The 21,544-nt window shown below is 42.7% G+C and overlaps 1 long non-coding RNA gene across 1 annotated transcript in view; it reads left to right on the forward strand.

Moving 5' to 3' along the window:
* LOC142071121 (uncharacterized) overlaps positions 1 to 14,772 on the forward strand; it is a 79,569-nt gene extending 64,797 nt beyond the window's left edge. The window contains exon 5 of the long non-coding RNA XR_012667104.1: positions 6,159 to 14,772. This is a non-coding gene — a long non-coding RNA (uncharacterized LOC142071121). The remainder of the gene's footprint in view (positions 1 to 6,158) is intronic.
* The last annotated feature ends 6,772 nt before the right edge of the window (positions 14,773 to 21,544 follow it).

Genomic DNA, 21,544 nt, shown 5'->3' on the forward strand with positions numbered 1-21,544 from the left:
GGCCCTGGGGTTTTTCGCCTTCCTCTGCAGCGTGGGGCACAGGCCACTTGCTGAAGGATTCTCTGCACCTTGAAGTCTTTAAACCATAGAATCATAGAATAGAATATCAGGGTTGGAAGGGACGCCAGAAGGTCATCTAGTCCAACCCCCTGCTCGAAGCAGGACCAATTCCCAGTTAAATCATCCCAGCCAGAGCTTTGTCAAGCCTGACCTTAAAAACCTCTAAGGAAGGAGATTCTACCACCTCCCTAGGTAACGCATTCCAGTGTTTCACCACCCTCTTAGTGAAAAAGTTTTTCCTAATATCCAATCTAAACCTCCCCCACTGCAACTTGAGACCATTACTCCTTGTTCTGTCATCTGCTACCATTGAGAACAGTCTAGAGCCATCCTCTTTGGAACCCCCTTTCAGGTAGTTGAAAGCAGCTATCAAATCCCCCCTCATTCTTCTCTTCTGCAGGCTAAACAATCCCAGCGCCCTCAGCCTCTCCTCATAAGTCATGTGTTCCAGACCCCTAATCATTTTTGTTGCCCTTCGCTGGACTCTCTCCAATTTATCCACATCCTTCTTGAAGTGTGGGGCCCAAAACTGGACACAGTACTCCAGATGAGGCCTCACCAATGTCGAATAGAGGGGAACGATCACGTCCCTCGATCTGCTCGCTATGCCCCTACTTATACATCCCAAAATGCCATTGGCCTTCTTGGCAACAATGGCACACTGCTGACTCATATCCAGCTTCTCGTCCACTGTCACCCCTAGGTCCTTTTCCACAGAACTGCTGCCTAGCCATTCGGTCCCTAGTCTGTAGCTGTGCATTGGGTTCTTCCGTCCTAAGTGCAGGACCCTGCACTTATCCTTATTGAACCTCATCAGATTTCTTTTGGCCCAATCCTCCAATTTGTCTAGGTCCTTCTGTATCCTATCCCTCCCCTCCAGCGTATCTACCACTCCTCCCAGTTTAGTATCATCCGCAAATTTGCTGAGAGTGCAATCCACACCATCCTCCAGATCATTTATGAAGATATTGAACAAAACCGGCCTCTGGACCGACCCTTGGGGCACTCCACTTGACACCGGCTGCCAACTAGACATGGAGCCATTGATCACTACCCATTGAGCCCGACAATCTAGCCAACTTTCTACCCACCTTATAGTGCATTCATCCAGCCCATACTTCCTTAACTTGCTGACAAGAATACTGTGGGAGACCGTGTCAAAAGCTTTGCTAAAGTCAAGAAACAATACATCCACTGCTTTCCCTTCATCCACAGAACCAGTAATCTCATCATAAAAGGCGATTAGATTAGTCAGGCATGACCTTCCCTTGGTGAATCCATGCTGGCTGTTCCTGATCACTTTCCTCTCATGCAAGTGCTTCAGGATTGATTCTTTGAGGACCTGCTCCATGATTTTTCCAGGGACTGAGGTGAGGCTGACTGGCCTGTAGTTCCCAGGATCCTCCTTCTTCCCTTTTTTAAAGATTGGCACTACATTAGCCTTTTTCCAGTCATCCGGGACTTCCCCCGTTCGCCACGAGTTTTCAAAGATAATGGCCAATGGCTCTGCAATCACAGCCGCCAATTCCTTCAGCACTCTCGGATGCAACTCGTCCGGCCCCATGGACTTGTGCACGTCCAGCTTTTCTAAATAGTCCCTAACCACCTCTATCTCCACAGAGGGCTGGCCATCTCTTCCCCATTTTGTGATGCCCAGCGCAGCAGTCTGGGAGCTGACCTTGTTAGTGAAAACAGAGGCAAAAAAAGCATTGAGTACATTAGCTTTTTCCACATCCATGATTTGAGGACTTCAATAGCTCAGACATAGGTGAGAGGTTTATTGCAGGAGTGAGTGGGTGAGATTCTGTGGCCTGCATTGTGCAGGAGGTCAGACTAGATGATCATAATGGTCCCTTCTGATCTTAATATCTATGAACAGATTACATGGCTCTAGCTGATGCTCTTTGCTGAAAGGGGGCTGTAAGGAGACCCTAAACCGAACCTTCCCTGTGTGAGTGTGATGAGTGAATTGTGCTACGTACTGGGGGCCGGGGGATCCAAGAGGATTCCCCTCTCGTCAGGTACAGATGTGGGCTGGTGAGTCAAAAAGGATCACCATCCCACCAAAAGGCACACCGGCGTACTACATGTACGCAAATTATAGTCCTTTCACTTGCAAGTTTCTAAAGAAATGGAATTGGTATACCAGGGATGATCCAAAATTACAGTGTCCCTTAGAGGGAAGTTTCGACCTTGACAAGATTGCGCACCCCAGAGGTGCACTTCTTGCCAATAATGTCAGACAAGGTCAGTTTGATGCATATTTCGATTGGTATGGGGAAACAGAAAAATGGCGCCGTGAATCTCAAATGAGGAGTCTCAAGGACTCCCAGGAGAAACTTAAAATACAATTAAAAGAGGCAAAGGAGAAATTAACTCTTCCCCAAACCCCGGCTGGCCAGCAAATACCCCTTTATTCTTCAAGGCTTCTCCACAAAACTCCCTCGGCCCCATCCGAAGATCTTATAGATTTATACTTAGAATGTAGGCAACCAGCTGCCCCTACACCACCTAGACAGCCGGGTGCAGGACCATCCACCCAAGGTGAATGGGATGGGGAGATCATTCTTGCAGGTCCATCTACCCCGGGCGGAACAAATAGTGAGACCAGTAAATCCTGCACACCCCCACCAGACTACCAACTGGAGGCTGACTCCACTACCCAGGACCTCTAATACAAGTCGTAACGCCAATAACAGCATTCACTTCATCCCCTTCCCCTGAGTCGCCCCTGGACTGCACAGAAAGCCCATCCAGACCACTGGCATGGAATACTAGGCAACAAAGAATTTTACAATCCCGGGGACCCCCGTGCCCAGCCCTCAGTCCCTGTTTTCCAATCATGAGGCATCATTCCCCTTGTGCCAACTTCCAGGCTCCAGTTTAGATGGGAAAGGCCAGGTGACCCTGGATACTGTTCATGCACCATGGTCTCCCATGGATTTGTATAATTTGGTTGAAAAATTCCCTAAAATAAGGGAAGACCCTGTAAAATTCCAAGAAGAATTAAGAACAGTCATAAGATGTTACAACCCCAACTGGGCAGATCTAAATCAGCTCCTGAGGGGAGTCCTGCCCAGAGAAATATTAAATTGCCTCTTACATGAGGCAAAATGGCCCGATGACAACCAAGGCCATGATCGGGACTTAAACACAGACAGGAACAATCTGTTGGATGTGGTCCTTAAAATCTGCCCAAGAAAGGCAGACTGGACTAAAATCAGTGCTTGTAGACAAAATACAGGAGAAAACCCTGCTGATTACATGCAGCGCCTTAAGCAAATTTTTGAGAGATACTCTGGCATAAATAATGCAGAGGTAGATGCCAAACAAGCCATAGCGACTGCTTTTGTTCAGATACTCAATCCACAATTAGGAAACCATTTAAAAATTGGTATCATGGATTGGGAAGGAAAAAACCCCAGTGAAATTTTGGCAGCCACCCAGCATTACTACTATCAGTTAGAAAAGAAAAAGGATGACATCAGAACTAAATTAATGGCCCTCCAGATCCAGAACATACAAAAACCCCACAGCCACCACCCATTAAGGGGGAAAGGAGGGAGCCCCAACAGAGGTCCCCACTGTCTCCCTAGCCAGGGGCAAAACAATGATGGGCCATTGGAAAAGTGATTGTCCCAATCGCTTCAACTGACCAACTAACCCTGCCGTTTCACTGCAATATTCTTCCCCTGTTCCCTTATGCACTCAAAGCCATTAGGATAGCCAGGAGATGGGTGACATCATCCCTCCACTTGTCCCTTTAAACCAGACGGGACCATATGTAAACTGTATAATTAATGGCACCCCTACCTCTTGCCTGCTAGATACCGGCGCCTCGTGGTCTACCCTCTGTGCGGGCAACTTCCCTTCCCTTCCAGTAACCTCAGAAATAGTAAATGCAGTAGAAGTGAGCAACACTTCTATTTCCCATCCCGTCTCTTCACCTCTGACTGTCTCTATCGGTCCTCTGTCTGAGCACCATACTTTGCTCCTCAGCCCCTGCTCACCTGTTAACCTTTTGGGAAGAGACTTGCTGTGCAAATTAAATTGTGCAATTTATTGCACCCCAGACGGTGTGTATTTGGATGTCCCTGACCCTAGTCAAAATGAGGTCCTGGGAGTCCTGCAGTTAGGTGTCCCAGAAGGGGAAACTGACCCCAGCCCTTCCTTGTTGCAACAGGAATTGCTGGCCAAGGTTCCCCCCTGTTTGTGGGCCGAGCACGCCAACCAGGTTGAGTGCATCAGGACTGCCCGACCAGTTCAAATTTGCCTGGATCCAACAAAGCCCCTCCCTAGAGTTCAGCAGTACCCCCTCTCAAGGGAGGCAGAGGAGGGAATCTGCCCAGTAATTACCTCCCTAATTCAACAAGGAGTTATTATTCCTACAGTCAGTGAATGTAACACCCCCATTTTACCTGTAAGGAAACCTGGCAAGCAGACTTGGCACTTTGTCCAGGATCTCTGCGCTGTCAATGTTGCTGTTCTCCCTAGCTACCCAATTGTCCCAAACCCTGCTCTTATCCTCTCCTATATCCCCCCTTTTGCCGCTTATTTCACAGTTTTTGACCTCTGCTCAGCTTTCTTCTCTATCCCTGTTCACAAAAACAGTCAATATCTGTTTGCTTTCACCTACCACGGGTGTCAATACACTTGGACCAGGTTACCCCAAGGTTAGACTGAATTGCCCAACTTGTTCTCTCAGATCCTCAAGAGGGATCTGGATGATACTGAATTCAAAATGGGGTCCACTCTGGTCCCATACGTAGATGACCTGCTATTGGCATCGCTGTCTTTGGAGGCCTCTAAAACTGATTCCCTTATGCTATTGGAAGCTCTAGCTGAGAAAGGTGATAAAGCCTCCAAGTCTAAACTGCAGCTCTGTCTGCCCAAGGTCCATTATCTGGGACATAATATTTCAGCTGGAGAGGGACGCTTGTCTTCTGCGTGAATACAAGCCATCCTCCAGGTCCCTAAACCAACCACTAAGAAACAAATGTGCGGCTTCCTAGGTATGGCCGGGTATTGCCGACAGTGGATCCTTGGGTATACAGCTATTGTTAGGCCCCTGCAAGAATTAACCCTTGATAAGGTCCCTGAACCCCTTCCATTGACCCCAAAAGCTGAGGAAGCATTTACTAAGATTAAGGAAGCCCTTACCAGGTCCCCCGCCTTGGGCCTACCTGACTACCAGAAGCCCTTCACTCTCTACTGCCATGAGAATAGCCTTGGGGGTCCTTACCCAAACTCATGGTGACAGATGATATTGCATAGCATATTATAGCTCACCTTTGGACCTTCTAGCAGCTGGACTCCCTCCTTGCCGCTTCCCTTGTGGAGGCTTCTGCTACTCTCATTCTGGGTTCCCCCTTATGTGTTGCAGTCCCGCATGCCATGACCACGCTGCTTCTGAAAAGCAGAACCCAGCACCTCTCTAACTCTAGACTGACTAAGTATGAAATGCTGATTTTAAATACTTCAAATGTAACTCTTACTCACTGTTCTGTCCTTAACCTGCTTCCCTACTTCCCACGGCAGCTGAGGGAGAACCTCACAACTGTTTAGCTGAGACAGCAGAACTCTCCAATCCTAGAATTGATCTAAAGGATATCCCACTTCATAATCCTGATCTACTATTCTATGTAGATGGGTCATGCCTCAGAAATCCCGCAGGCCTGCTCGTGGCCGGCTATGCCATTTGTTCCCAACACGAGCCTCTGGAGGCGCACTCCCTCCTGGAAGCACACTCTGCCCAAGTCACAGAACTTGTTGCCCTTACCCGTCCTTGCACTTTAGCTAAGGACAAGTCTGTTACCATCTACACAGACTCTCGATATGCCTTTGGGGTGGTTCATGATTATGGGCAACTTTGGAAGCACTGAGGATTTCTTACTTCGGGGGGCAAAGATTAGTAATGGGCCTTTTGTTGATGCTCTTCTCTCTACCCTCCAACTCCCTTCTGCCATTGCCATTGTAAAATGTACTGCTTACCTGAAACCTTATGATGATGTCACCAGAGGAAATGCACTGGCAGATGCTACTGCCAGGCAGGTGGTCCTTTCTGGGTCTCCTGCTCCATTTAATTTAATTTTCTTCAGTTCACAGTTCCCCTCCATGCCTGCCTCTCTCCACGGTTTAGCTCTTACGCAAGATTCGACCCCCAGAGCCAGAGAAGAACAGATGGAGGCAGGAAGGATGTTCCGTGCATCCAGATGCGTTGTGGTGCTCCCCAGATGGCCGCTTGGTGGCGCCCAAGGCTGTACTCCCCTCTCTCGCTCATGTGTCCCATGGATTGGCACATGTGGGCAAGGGGGGATGATCGCCTCAGTACTGCATCATTGGTATGCCCCAAATTTCTCCATTATGGCACAGAAGTACTGCAATTCTTGTCCGATCTGCCTAGTCCACAATAGTGGCAGACCAGTTCGGACAAAACCCGCTGTGCACCCCACACCATGGGGACCTTTTGTAAATATCCAAATCGATTTTATCAATATGGCAAAGTGTTGTTCTTATGAATATGTTCTTGTTTGTGTCTGTATGTATTCTGGATGGGTAGAGGCCTACCCTGTGCCAAGGCCGATTCCCTCACCATAGCAAAAAAAATTGTTAAAGGATTTTATTCCCCAGTTTGGTCTACCTCTTTCTTTTAACAGTGACTGAGGTACCCATTTCACAGGTCAAATCATGCAACAGATTTGCAAGGCTCTTAACATCACCCAACACTTGCTTTGTGCTCATCACCCTCAGAGTGCAGGGGCGATTGAAAGCAAAAATGGGGAACTAAAGAACAAAATCTCTAAGATCTGTGCTGAAACTGGCCTTAAATGGCCTGATGCCTTACCCCTTGCTCTCATGTACATAAGGAGCACACCTGCACGCAATCATGGCCTGTCCCCATATGAAATCCTTATGGCCAGACCTATCCGTATGCCAGCATCCCCTCCCCCACTCCCTTGCCAATTGGACCTGCAACTAAACGATGATACTGTTATAACATGCTATCAGATGTTCATTTGTTGCATTAGGCCTATCCACTCACAGGTCCAAAGTGCCCTGGTGGAACCAGCTGACACACTGTGGCATCCTCTTCAGCCTGGAGACTGGGTATATGTTAAGGTATATCAGAGAAATACTTCTTTAGAACCTCGCTGGAAGGGCCCCTACCAGATCCTACTGACCACCCATACTGCAGTCAGGTGCAGGGGACTCATCAGCTGGGTTCACACCTCCCACTGTAAGAAAACAATGCCATCTCTGGACCCAGATGCTGGGGATTTCCAGCTGACACATCCGGTTCCTGAAAACAACCAGAGTAACTGTGACAACAACTCCACTTCAAACCGCAAAAGGGAACCTAGATACAACCTCAGAAAAAGAAACTGATACCTCCAGTGATTCACCTTTATAGCCAGCTGAGGCGTCAGCCTGCTGGTAAGCAGGACACTGGAAACTAAAGGCCAAAATAAGGCCTTTAGAAGTCCATAAAATCATAGAATATCAGGGTTGGAAGGGACCTCAGGAGGTCATCTAGTCCAACCCCCTGCTCAAAGCAGGACCAACCCCCAATTAAATCATCCCATCCAGGGCTATGTCAAGCCTGACCTTAAGAACTTCTAAGGAAGGAGAAAGAAAAGGAGTACTTGTGGCACCTTAAAGACTAACCAATTTATTGGAGCATAAGCTTTCGTGAGCTACAGCTCACTTCATTGGATGCATACTGTGGAAAATACAGAAGATGTTTGTTTTTATACACACAAATCATGAAAAAATGCGTGTTTATCACTATAAAAGGTTTTCTCTCCCCCCACCCCACTCTCCTGCTGGTAATAGCTTATGTAAAGTGATCACTCTCCTTACAATGTGTATGATAATCAAGGTGGGCCATTTCCAGCACAAATCCAGGTTTTCTCCCCCCCGCCCCACACACACAAACCCACTCTTCTGTTGGTAATAGCTTATCTAAAGGAAGGCGATTCCACCACCTCCCTAGGTAACGCATACCAGTGTTTCACCACCCTCCTAGTGAAAAAGTTTTTCCTGATATCCAACCTAAATCTCCCCCACTGCAACTTGAGACCATTACTCTTTGTTCTGTCATCTGCTACCACTGAGAACAGTCTAGAGCCATCCTCTTTGGAACCCCCTTTCAGATAGTTGAAAGCAGCTATCAAATTGCCCCTCATTCTTCTCTTCCATAGACTAAACATCCCCAATTCCCTCAGCCTCTCCTCATAAGTCATGTGTTCCAGTCCCCTAATAATTTTTGTTGCCCTCCGCTGGACTCTTTCCAATTTTTCCACATCCTTCTTGTAGTGTGGGGCCCAAAACTGGACACAGTACTCCAGATGAGGCCTCACCAATGTCGAATAGAGGGGAACGATCACGTCCCTCGATCTGCTGGCAATGCCCCTACTTATACAGCCCAAAATGCCATTGGCCTTCTTGGCAACAACGGCACACTGTTGACTCATATCCAGCTTCTCGTCCACTGTAACCCCTAGGTCCTTTTCTGCAGAACTGGTGCCGAGCCATTCGGTCCCTAGTCTGTAGCGGTGCATTGGATTCTTCCGTCCTAAGTGCAGGACTCTGCACTTGTCCTTGTTGAACTTCATCAGATTTCTTTTGGCCCAATCCTCCAATTTGTCTAGGTCCCTCTGTATCCTATCCCTACCCTCCAGCTTATTTACCTCTCCTCCCAGTTTAGTGTCATCTGCAAACTTGCTGAGGGTGCAATCCACACCATCCTCCAGATCATTTATGAAGATATTGAACAAAACCGGCCTCAGGACCGACCCTTGGGGCACTCCACTCGATACCGGCTGCCAACTAGACATGGAGCCATTGATCACTACCCGTTGAGCCCGACAATCTAGCCAACTTTCTATCCACCTTATAGTCCATTCATGCAGCCCATACTTCTTTAATTTGCTTGCAAGAATACTGTGGGAGACCGTGTCAAAAGCTTTGCTAAAGTCAAGGAACAACACGTCCACTGTTTTCCCTTCATCCACAGAGCCAGTTATCTCATCATAGAAGGTAATTAGATTAGTCAGGCATGACTTGCCCTTTGTGAATCCATGCTGACTGTTCCTGATCTCTTTCCTCTCCTCTAAGTGCCAAGTCCACTTGGCTGCCATGACCAACCCCATGGTCAGAGTAAAGGAATCAGCCATGGTGTGAAAATGGCTGATGCCTTCTATCTGGTTCGTATGTGTAACTATGTTTTTGCTACTATTGCTGAATTTTCATGATACTGTTATGTTCTTTTGGATGGACAATCCACCAGCAATCCACCAATGAAAAAAACCCTTTAAAAGACCGGGTGCAGTACCAGTAACCTCCGTCTTGTATGCTATTAAACCATGGATGTTCCAAGAAAGGAAGAGGAACATCCACTCTGCTGGAGCCAAGCTACAAGAATTCCTGACCACAAAAGTCATTGATAACTGGCCCTGGTGGAAGAGACGAAATATTGTATGCTGGCAAGGAGGGAGTTGTGGACGCTTTGCTTGGGATTGTGGTACCACTTGGTATTTCGGGTTTCTCCTGGGGGCGGCAAATTGCGCTGTTGGGCAAGTACCCTGGGGATGTACTGCTCTCCCTAATTGGCTCCCAGACAATGAATACGAAAAACACCTTGCTACCACAACCATCACCCCCACCATCCCTTCCTCCATTGACCTCACCATCCCCCCCCAACCTACCCAAATGTAGATGATACCTTCTATTTAAATGAAACCCAATGGCCAAAACCTTCACAATTAAGTAATTTATGGAAATTTTGCTTGGAGAAATTGTTTTTTAAGGTTCAGGACTGTTCATATGAGCGAATGACTGAGTGGAGAACTGGTGGGTTGGTAGAAATAGAAATATATGATATCACTGCTACTGAGCCCCAAAAGTCAGAAATTGAAATTGATGGGGCCCATAGTGTAACAGATATGATGGCCATTCCCAGAGTTTGTAGCATGATAGATAAAAAGGGCCCTTACTGTTATTTGGTCACCCAACTGGTAAAAAATCAAACAAATACCCCAAAAGTCTGTTCTGCTGCTGAAAAAATTACCTGTACTGAAATTGTCCCAATAACTAATAATTTAAACTGCACCATATTGTAGTACACCCCATCCTATGCTATTGATGCTGTGGCCTCTAAAAAACATATAAGAGTGTTCAGCCATCAAATGTGGTAGAATGCTTCATCAAAAAGAGATGGGTTGGTATTTCGATGGACTGTAATTAATGCTACACTCGGGACTGTAAAATTTATGCTACCTTTATCTAGCTTTCAGGTTACCTCCATATATCCTAATTGTTCAAAGGGAGCTGCCATCAGGCTAGCACAGCAGGGGGCCTGTTTGTCTCCTAGAAAGAAGAGAGACTTGGCTGGACACCTATGGGATGGTGCAAATAGCGTAGCTGCAATCTGGAATATCCATAAAGGTCAGCAAAATGAGGAAAAATTGGGACAGTTGAAAAAAGCCACAGGCTTTATTACTAGAGCACAGCTAGCACAGGTTCAGGCTAGTGTTGGTGAATTTATACTTCATCTTCGCCCTCAGTTCAATGACCCAAAAGCTGTTAACAGAGATGGTACTGGGTATCACTAATACTGGAAAGGCATTGCAGTGGGATCAGGCTTGTTTGGGGGTTCAGGATTTTCTAAATGATCAGCTCACGGCCATTCAGAGGGATCTTGAACATCAGGCATGGCCCTCTGTCCTTATAGTCACCTCGGGAGTTCCATCTGATCTGTGGCAGTGGAGGCATACTTGGAGATTTTCTGAGTGGAAATGCAGACGTTCCCAGTGTTCCAAGCATACAGGCCTGTCGGAGGGGTATGGGCTCCCACCTACGAAATCCTACCAGGTCCGTGGGGAGGATGCATGTGGGATTGGATAAATTCACCGAGACATTTGGGAACTTTAAACCACCTGGTAGGCATAACCAATTTATAGTGAGTGCTCCTAAAATAACGCCCAATATCTGGATAGGAATAGGAAATCAATGGACACCCTGGCCGTTAGAACCCCCCCAACTTCAGTGTGTACGTGAACTAAACCCAGGAGAGGTTGTCACTGTTCATGACAACATCTGTTGGGAGGGTATGGGACATGGGACTACCCTGACAGACACCTACTTTTCAAGCTTATAACAGCTGTGTGCATGTTGAGATCACCACCTTGAATGATGTACTTTTTAATCTCACCACAGCCGCAGGCAATCATATCATTTATTGGCCTGTGGATAAAATTCTACAATTAGCCCTTAGTTTCCAAATAGCCTTTAACTGGACTACTTTATTACCTGACCGATTCCAAAATTTGCTCTCAATCCTACCAGAGGTTCAGAAAATTTCTGAATTACAGGGACAAATTCACATGCTCCAAAATGTATATCAAGCAGAAAAGAATGCCTTTTATACTGCCTATAGAATGTCTACTTTGTGTACCCAGACTGATGTATTGTGTTTTGTGACTAAAGCTATACCACAATCCTAACCATATCATATTATCACCATGGGAATATTGTTGCTTTTACTGCTGCTTAGCATAGGGTTATGTTATTGTTGCGGTAATAGATGTATTTATCATTGCCTATCCAGCCCTAGACCTGCCAACCTCAATTCAAGAAAGCAGGTGGCACTAATGATTGTAAATGAAACATATTACACCATTTGGGCAGAAGAACAGGAGAATGAAAAGGAGGAAATTAACAGGCTCATGGCTATGGAAGTTTAGGCCCAATTAGTGGTACCACAAAAGACACCAAAACGGGGGAATGTGGAGGAAAAATCCACTTGACCCAAGTAGGCCTAAACTTCCCAAGTAGGCCTAAAACTTTGGTCAAGCTGACTGTGTATATGAAGCATAAGAAGAGAGTCAGGAAAATTCCATTGTAAGGTAATTGCAACAGCACAGCTTAAGAAATGTAACCCTAACAGCTAGAAATTAGGAAAGACCCATTAACCGCAAAGAACAACCTGTCAATAACAGGAAAAGCTTGTTTTGCTATATTCCAAATAAGAAAAGCTGCTGTTAAAGCTTGCACTATATGCCAAATAAGGGAAAATGCTGGTAAAGGAAATGTGCTTAACAAATTGTGGTTTTCAGCTATACAAACCCCTGTATTTTCTGTTTGTGGAGAGTAGCTTCGGCTGACTCTCCCTGTATGTGCATGCTTGAATAAACGGACATCAGGCTTCGTTCTGATCCAAACGCAATGTGTGGTTAATTTTCCACCGCACAAGCTAGGGTGTAAATCTACCTTGCACTAGCCTGCCATGCACTAACTGTCTTTATGAACCCTCCTGCTGTGTGCAAAAAGTTACCTACTCCCATTTCAAAGCAGGGTAGATCAAAACACACTGCATACAAGGCCTAAATAGTCCTAGTGTGAGAACCAAAGAATTGGTATGGATCAGAAACAGGCTAAGAGAAAGAAATGGAGAATGAGATGAGCAGCTAATGTTGTGCCAATATTTAAAAAGATAATGTGTAGTGGTCCAGGTAATTATAGTCTGACATCTATCCCGGGCAAGATAATGGAGTGGTTGATATGCGACTCAATAAAGAATTAAAAGAGGGTAATATAATTCATGCCAATCAGCATGGGTTTACAGAAAAGAGAACCTGCCAAACTAAGTTGATTTTTTTGATGAAATTACAAGTTTAGTTGATGAAGGGAATAGTGTTCATATTTGCCTTTTGTAAGACATTTGACTTGGTGACATTTTGATTAAAAAACTCAAAAGCTATAAAATTAACCTGGCACACATGAAATGGATTAAAAGCTGGCTGCGTCTCAAAATGTAACTGTAAATGGGGAATCATTATTGAACAGGTGTGTATCTAGTGAGATCCTGCTGGGATCGGTTCTTGGGATCAGAGAATACTATATAATGTTTTTATCAATGATCTGAAGAAAACACAAAATCATCACTGATAAGGTTTGCATATGATATAAAACTTGGAGGAGTGGTAAATAATGAAGAGGACAGGTTACTGATACCTAGTGAACTGGTTCGCTTGGTAAGCTGGGCACAAGCAAAAAATTGTTATTGTAATATACCTAAATGTAAGGGAACAAAGAATGCAGGCCTTACACAACTGGGGAGTTTATCCTGGGAAGCAGTGACCCTGAAAATGTTTTGGGTGTTGCGGTGCAAAATCTACTTGAGCTCCCAATGTGACTCTGTGGCCAAAAGGGATAATGTCATCCTTAGCTGCATAAACAGGGGAATATTGAGTAGTAATAGAGAGGTTATTTCACTTCTGTATTTGGCACTAGTGCAGTTGCTGCTGGAGTTCTGTGTCCAGTTCTGATGTCCACAATTCAAGAAGGATGTTGTTAAATTAGAGTTCAGAGAAGAGCCATAAAAATGATTAAAAGATTTAACAACATGCCTTATAGTGATAGATTCAAGGAACTCAGTCTATTTAGTTTTAAAAAGAGAAGGTTAAGGGGCAACTTGATTACAGTCTATAAGTACCTATGTGGAGAACAGATATTTAATAATGGGCTCTTCAATCTACCAGAGAAAGGTATAAAAAGGGCCAGTGGCTCAAGGTTGTATCTAGACAAATTCAGACTGGAAATAAGGCACACATTTTTAACAGTGAGACTAATAAATTTTTGGAACAACTTACCAAGGATCATGTTGGATTCTCCATCACTGACAATTTTTAAATCAAGATTGGATGTTTTTCTAAAAGCTGTGCTCTAGGAATTATTTTGGGGAAGTTATATGGCCTGTGTTATACAGGAAGTCAGACAAGATGATTACATTGGTCCTTTCCGGTCTTGGGATCTATGAATCTATATGAAATGTGTAACAAGAATTATTAGAGGCCTGGAAAAGAGATACTGAAAAGATTGGGATTGTTTACTTTACTGAGGAGGTAAATAACAGGGGACACAATAAAAGTATATAAAATAATAAATTTTATGAGGATGGTAGATCAGGTACTTTTATTAATCCTTTCTAATATTACAAGAACAAGTGGGCATTTAATGAAATGTAAAGCAGGAGAACTAAAAGTGAAAAAGGAAATACTTTTTCACACAATGCACAACTAGCCTATGGAACTCATTGTCACAAGATATTGGAGCCAAGAATTTAGCAAGATTTGAAGAAACAGTTGGAAATTTATATGGATAACAAAACCATACCATCTAGAGTTACAATAGTAAGAAGTAAAAAACAAAATGAGTTTGAAAAAGGATATAAAACTTCACTCCTCATCTCTAACTGATGTGGGGTAGAAAGAAACTCTCTCTATGGGCACATTATTCCCTAACTGCCCATTTCATAATTTTTTGTATCTTCCTCTGAAATATTTGGTACAGGCTACTGAAGACAGGACACTGGAGTAAAGGGACCACAGGTGCCATTTTATATTGTAGTTCTCATGTTTTTATGCTCCTAATGGTTACAGTTAATTTAGAAACCAGCAATGTGTATGAGTAGTTTAGATTATTCTTTCCAATGTACATTTCCTTTCCTTTGTCAACAGTGAATCTGATCAACTTGTTTGAATTATTTGTTTGTTAAGTTCCATTGGTGCTCCACATCGTCTTCTTTAGACCTGACTATTTTTGTTGCCACCTTATTGTTCATCCTCTTTTCCAAATCATTAATAATTATAATGAATAGTTATATTAAACAACACTATTACAGCTACAGATACTTGGGGCACCCCACTATTAATCTCCTTTCTTGTAGAAGATTAAACATTTATTGATATTCTTTATTTGATTGATTTTGTTTTATGTGTCGCCCTTTTATTTCCACTATCCTTACTCATTATCTCTTGAATCTCGAATCTTTGATATAAACTTATTATTTTCACTAGAAATGTATCTCAGAGTTGCGGTATTATAAAAGGAACAGGTCCTCAATCGAATCACACAAGCTGGTGATTGTTTTCTTGGGGATAACAGACCTGGTATTTCTGTGGATATCAGTGGATTTCTGGTACATCAGTGGATAAAGGACTAGACAATACAGGGAAACGTTTCAAAGGGGCTCAGGAACTGGGGTGCTCTTATTGCTAACCTGCAAGACAAAGAAAGTGCTGGCATAGCTCAGAGAAGATCATTTGTGTGGCAACAGGTTGGTGGTATTAGAGAGCTGACAGACAGTTAAGCATAAACAATTCTCCCTCTCACAGGATGCAGGGGGGTAACAAGGTGACTCACAGTCCTGGGTACCCCGAGAAGCATCACAAGATAAAAGTATAACAGAAGGTTTTGAGTATAAAAGATGATAGAAGGGTATGAAACTTTCCCTAAAATAATAGCACAACCAAACCCATCCATGTAATTAGAGAGATTATAAATAACATTCATTCATCTTGAAGAAAGGCAAGGACCTGGAAGACAGATATTAGGTGAAAGTAAATATGAGAAAAGTTGCAATAAGTTCTTCAAAGGAGGGAGTATCAGACTCGACAGCTGAGTTCACAGCTCCATTCCAGCACCACATACATGTACAACTCTGGCCCTGCATTAAAAAACAGTATATTATAATTACTATATCTTGATATTACAGTAGAGCTCCAGGATTTGAATTGAAATTGGGGTTTAAGATTTTATTATTTTTTGTTAACGTACACAAAAATAAAGGAAGAGGAAATTATGAGAGATCTGTAACAGGCTGCAGCTTAGCTGCAGAGCCCTCACAAATCTCTTGTTGATTTGTGTGTGTATATATATAATCTTGAAATGTATGCACATAGCTAATCTATGCAACATTGTGTTCCTATTCATATTAACCTTGTTTTCCCCCACTCCCCTTTGTGTTTTGTACCCCTCTGTGACATCATGTCCTTATAAAGACCTGATTCTGGTCGGTAGTTAAACATGAGTCTAACTTTTTATACATGAGGAGTCCAATTGCTTAAAGTTAGGCTCATGCTTAAATACCTTGCTGAATCAGGACCCCACACTCTTTGAAATAATCTTTAGTATATATTTGTGCAGAATCCTGATACTGATTGGGCTCTCTTAACAAAACTGTTCCTCACGTCTATCCTGTCTATCCAGGGTTACATCAGCTTACTTTAGTAACAAAATTGATAACTTTTATTCATCTTAATCCTACATAGCCAACACAGAAGAAGTGCTTTATTTCTACCTGTTCATCATAAATAGAATTATATACTAAGCTGTAATCATTTACAGGTAAAGGGGTTGTAGAGGTGTTACCAAGGACCAGATCTGAAAACAGTTTGGAGGTCTTGCACATGGGTACTTGAGGACCTAATATGGCCTGCAGGAGCTTCATTATTGGTGAGGATAAGGAAGCAGCAAAGAACATGGACTAATTCTCATATCCCAGGTTGAGTTTGCAGGGCTGGCAGTAAGAAAAATGTTATTTTTATTTGAAAATGGAGCACATTTGATACAGAAATCAGTGGGAGATTTGAAACTTGGGAGGCCACAATGCTTCTTTTATAGTCACTTCGAAGAATAGAGCCTCACTTCAGCCCTTGATTTTAAAAGTTGGCCTTTCAAGAAACAATTCTTTCTTTCTTTCTTTCTTTGATTGTGCAATAAGGAATCAGAATACATTAAAAATATGGGTGTATTTTTAATTCAGAGCAGAGCAGTTAGTGTCACAGTGTGTTATTCATGGACATCACATACAAAATGTGGGCAGTTTTTCCTTTATTGTGGAAAAGTGATGTCATGTTCAGAACTGCCAAAGGTACTTGAATTTGACTTACCTGTTTTTCAGATGAACCTAGAAATAAATGGAAAGGTGAAAAAAGCAGCTACATGTTAAATACACAATGTACCTCTAGTTTTTATACTTTTAGGTCAAAAAATATTCAAATGCATTCACAGTATTTTTGATTGAAAGAATTTGTAATTGGATTTCCAAGCATGCTTCTTTCATCTTGGGCAGTACAATATGCACTTTGATAATAACATGGCTATGTCATTAGAAAGAAGCCCATTTACTAGTTTAGGCATAAAATTAGATACAGAAGACAATAAAATGCTTTCTAACATAATGCACCTTATTTTTCATTGTATTCAATAGATGCATGATGAATAAGTAATTTTATAAGTGCATCAGCAATATGATTTGCTTGATCAGTGGTAGCTCTCTGTGAAGTGTCACAACTTCTTTGCTACTAAAAATCATTCACAATATCATATTCATTTTTAATGGACTTTGTACAACTTTATTATGGATCAGAATTTGTGCTCACCACTTGTGTAGACCATTTTCAGGAAAAATAAACCCCCACATTGTAAAAATAATCTCCAATAGGTAAAATGGAAGTAATTTTGTAAAGATGAGAAATCATATTTTCAAAATGTCATAACATTTTCCCAAATCTCTTAAATGACAGTTTTCCTTATCTTTGTTCACATTACCTTTCTGTTAGTTGAACCATATATCTATAGCTATGCTGAGCATTAGTTACATTTTCCATATATTTAACATTATCTTATGCAAATTACAATTGCAGCAAACTAATCTGGTCCAGGTAGTAAACCTCAGTGCTTGAATTATTTTATTCATCCATTCCTTTTTTTCGATAACGTTTATGCAATTACCAGTGCTAGTGGGATTTTCCCCCCATGAAATCAGAAAATATGAAATACATGGAACTTAAATAAGGTTTTCATTTCTTTTTAAAAGAAGCAGGACAAAGAGAAACAAGCTTTATCTGGGTTCTGAGTCACCCACAATTTCAAATAAAATATCAGCTCTTTAGTCATTTTTTGTTAATAGCAAATATTTTAATGACAAGATTTTGAAACCAGATTATTTTACAACCTCAGAGACAACAGCAAAAGCTGAAGGAAAGTTCTTTTCAGAAGGTATCTTTTCAGAAGTCATATCTTTGTACTTTCACAATTTCATACATGGCAGCATTGCAAAGTTAATGATAAAAGAATTCCCTTGACTACAAGAATATCTAGATTGATTTCTTATACTACATTTTTCAATTGTGTTGCTCAGAGGGAGAAAAGGACGTTTTTGAATAGACTACTTGCATTGTCAGTATGATCTTTTAAAAACACATTTGAATCAGATAACTCATTGAAACAAAAGCAGCCTTGGTAGAGACAAAACTATTCTGGCAGCTGTTTAAAGTTCCCATGCTTGAAAACAGGCTTCTATTTTAAATATTAAATATTATCACTTGTTAGAGATGATGAAGAATGGAAATTATTTCAAGGCTTATTTTTCATAATCAGCCTCCATATCTGTGGACACAAATTGAAGGTGAAATTTACCCCAAGTGCTAAATTGTACCCACAAAAACAGAGGCCTCATTTAAAAAACAGACTTGTCCTGAACACATTTCTTTTGAAATGCTAAGAGTCAGGCAAGCACTTACTCTATCACTTACTGCCAAAAAAGATGACACTGGTTTCTAGCACTTTTTTGAGAAAGTAAAGCTGTTGGTGAGAAGAGGTTCCATTTTGGAATACAAATTGAAACAACACAGTATGCATGACAAGGGTTTTAAGTGAAAACAGTAGTTATTGTAACTGTTTTGTTATTATTATTGTTAAACATGTATATCATGAGAGCACTCAAAGCCCCTGGCTTGTTTGTGGCCCTGTTGTGTTGGGCACTGTACAGACATGAGCCCTGATCCTGCACACACTTACGCATGTGTTTAACTTAATAGGTTAAGGACTATTTAGAAAAGCTGGACATGTACAAGTTCATGAAGCCGGATGCAATGCATCTGACAGTGCTGAGGGAGTTGGCTGATGTGATTGCAGAGCCATTGGCTATTATCTTTGAAAACTTGTGGCGATTGGTGGAGGTCCCGGATGATTGAAAAAAGGCAAATATAGTGCCCATCTTTAAAAAAGGGAAGAAAGAGAATCTGGGGAACTACATACTGGTCAGCCTCACCTCAGTCTCTGGAAAAATCATGGAGCAAGTTCTCAAGGAATCCATTTTGAATCACTTGGAGGAGAAGAAGGTGATCAGGAACAGTCAACATGGATTCACCAAGGGCAAGTCATGCCTGACCAAATTGATTGCCTTCTATGATGAGATAACTGGCTCTGTGAATATGGGGAAATGGTGGACGTGATATACCTTGACTTTAGCAAAGCTTTTGATACAGTATCCCACAATATTCTTGCCAGAAAGTTAAAGAAGTATGGATTGGATGGACTATAAGGTAGATAGAAAGCTGGCTAGATTGTTGGGCTTAACAGGTAGTAATCAACAGCTTGATGTCTAGTTGGCAGCTGGTATCAAGCAGAGTGTTTTTGTTCAACATCTTCATTAAGGATCTGGATGATGGGATGGATTGCACCCTCAGCAAGTTCATGGATGACACTAAGCTGGGGGGTGAGGTACATATGCTGGAGGGTAGGGATAATGTCCAGAGTGACCTAGACAAATTGGAGGATTGGGTCAAAAGAAATCTGATGAGATTCAATGAGGATAAGTGCAGAGTCCTGCACTTGGGACAGAAGAATACCATGCACTACTACAGGCTGGGGACTGACTGGCTAAGCGACGGTTCTGCAGAAAAGGACCTGGGGATTACAGCAGACAAGAAGCTGGATATGAGTCAACAGTGTGCCTTTGTTGCCAAGAAGGCTAACGGCATATTGGGCTGCATTAGTAGGAGTATTGCCAGCAGATGGAGGGAAGTGATTATTCCCCCCTATTCGGCAAGGGCTGGGGGGGAGCACACCTGGAGTATTACATCCAGTTTTGGGGCCCCCACTACAGAAAAGATGTGGACAAATTGGAGAGAGTCCAGCAGAGAGCAACAAAAATGATTAGGGGGCTGGGGCACACGACTTTTAGGAGAGGCTGAGGGAACTGGGCTTATTTAGTCTACAGAAGAAAAGAGTGAGGGGGGATTTCATAGAAGCCTTCAACTACCTGAAGGGAAGTTCCAAAGCGGATGGAGCTAGGCTGTTTTCAATGATGTCAGATTACAGAACAAGGAGCAATGGGCTCCAGTTGCAGTTGGGGAGGGAGGTCTAGGTTGGATATTAGGAAAAACTATTTCACTAGGAGGGTGGTGAAGTACTGGAATGGGTTACCTAGGGAGGTGGTGGAATCTCCTTCTTTAGAGGTTTTTAAGGCCCAGCTTCACAAAACCCTGCCTGGGATGATTTAGTTGGGGTTGGTCCTGCTTTGAGCTGGGGGTTGGACTAGATGACCTCCTGAGGTCTCTTCCAACCCTAATCTTCTATGATTCTGTGATTCTATGAACTTTACTGTTATGAATATTTCCATTGATTTCAGTAGGACTATACATGATAGTAAAGTTGAACACATGCATAACTTTTTCAGGATGGGGGCTGTAGATAAGAGACAATCCCTGCTACAGAGGGTGTACAATTTAAAATACAGAAACAGATGAAGGGTAGGAGCAAGATTATAACATACAAGGAAATGCATATGGTGAGGAATTGGTGTGGCTTAGTTAGTTACATGGGTTGCTGTTTCTTCTTTAAAAAACAACAACAACAACAACCTTAGCTGCGGGGTAAAGGCAGTGTGAGGAATGGAAGGAATGGAGGAGTTAGTAAGAGCTGGGAGGGGAGGCAAGTACTCACGCAGCCTGCCTTGTCCAGTACATTTTAGAACTCCTGAAGCACCCACACCACAGTGTCCAACACAGTTGCTGGGAACAGGGACTTTTTGCCAGTTTCCAGAATGGATGTGCTTACTCAGTAAAACATTCTAGGAATCTGATATGACTATCCCTCCTAACTCCCTAGACTCAGTCAGTTTTGCTGCCATTACTAGCATAAACACTCACATGGACCACATCACAGATGAACAGCGACAACTCTTTACTTTGCAAACAATAAGACAATAGGTTGTGTGAGAGAGTCATTTGTCAAATGATCAATTAAAGACATCCACTGCTACTAACAGCCCAAATGTAGGCTTCAGAAAGGCCTCCTAGTTTCTGGGATACTCTAGTGAAACAGATTGGAAATTGAGGCAGCTACATTTAATTTTTTTAATCAGTTTTTTATTGAATTAAAATCTGAAAACTAATAATATAATCAGTGTTCTGTGCTCTGATATTATATTCAATGGTCCTAAAGCACCACAGAATTACTCCAGTTTTATACTGGTGCAGCTCCATTGAAACATATACAGTGGTATAAAACTGGATTGATGCAGTGGTGAACCAGGTTCTGTTTTGCACTTAGTGAAGATAATCTCATTCAACCATCATTTTGCCAATGACACACAAATCCACGTTCTAGTGGGAAATTAAGGCTGAATAGTGAATTGGGTAGCTCCACAGAGTTTGGGAGTCTGTGTGGGGCTGAGGTGTTTTGCAACAACGGACTAAGTGTGGGATTCCTGAGGGGAGGAAGCATGCTTCCTTGGAGGTTTGAGGTGGTTGAACTTGAACCACCAAGCAAACATGCAGGGGAATCAAACCCTTCAGGGTTTGAAAAATCCTAATAGAAATCAAACTGCATTTGGGTCCAGAATATTCTCAAT

This window comes from Caretta caretta, chromosome 2, assembly GCF_965140235.1.
Source record: "Caretta caretta isolate rCarCar2 chromosome 2, rCarCar1.hap1, whole genome shotgun sequence".
NCBI classification, from domain to species: domain Eukaryota; kingdom Metazoa; phylum Chordata; order Testudines; family Cheloniidae; genus Caretta; species Caretta caretta.